The sequence below is a fragment of the Camelina sativa genome, chromosome 20, assembly GCF_000633955.1.
Source record: "Camelina sativa cultivar DH55 chromosome 20, Cs, whole genome shotgun sequence".
NCBI classification, from domain to species: Eukaryota; Viridiplantae; Streptophyta; class Magnoliopsida; order Brassicales; family Brassicaceae; genus Camelina; species Camelina sativa.
Genome location: NC_025704.1, coordinates 11,723,071 through 11,723,543, shown reverse-complemented (window position 1 = coordinate 11,723,543; position 473 = coordinate 11,723,071).

Sequence of the window (473 nt, the reverse complement as noted above, 5' to 3'; positions counted from 1 at the left end):
AAAAAAAAAAAAAAACATCTCCCAGCCAGGAAATAGGAAACTCACTTAGTATCCACACTACATCATAAATTGCAATCCAAGTTGGTACAACAAAAGAGAAAGCTGAAGCTGGAAACAGAGGATTAATGGATGAAGAAAGAACAAAAAAATAGAGAAACAGAGCAAAGCCAATGCGTTCACAGAGAAAAAAAAAAAGGAAGAACAAGTAAATAATTACAGAACTAAACCAAAAAAAAAAACATAATAAGCAAAAATATCAAATACTAAAAAAACAAATAGGCTCATCAAATGGAAAGAAATAAATTTTCGATAATTGCCTAACAGATGGCACATTTAAACCAAATGCTAAATCAGACAAAATACTATCATATATAATTATATAGTAAAAAGAAAAAAAATTAATGTAAATATCACTTTCATGGGAACATTTAATTTCAAATATATTTTTTAACCCCTAATTTATAATTTCAAGC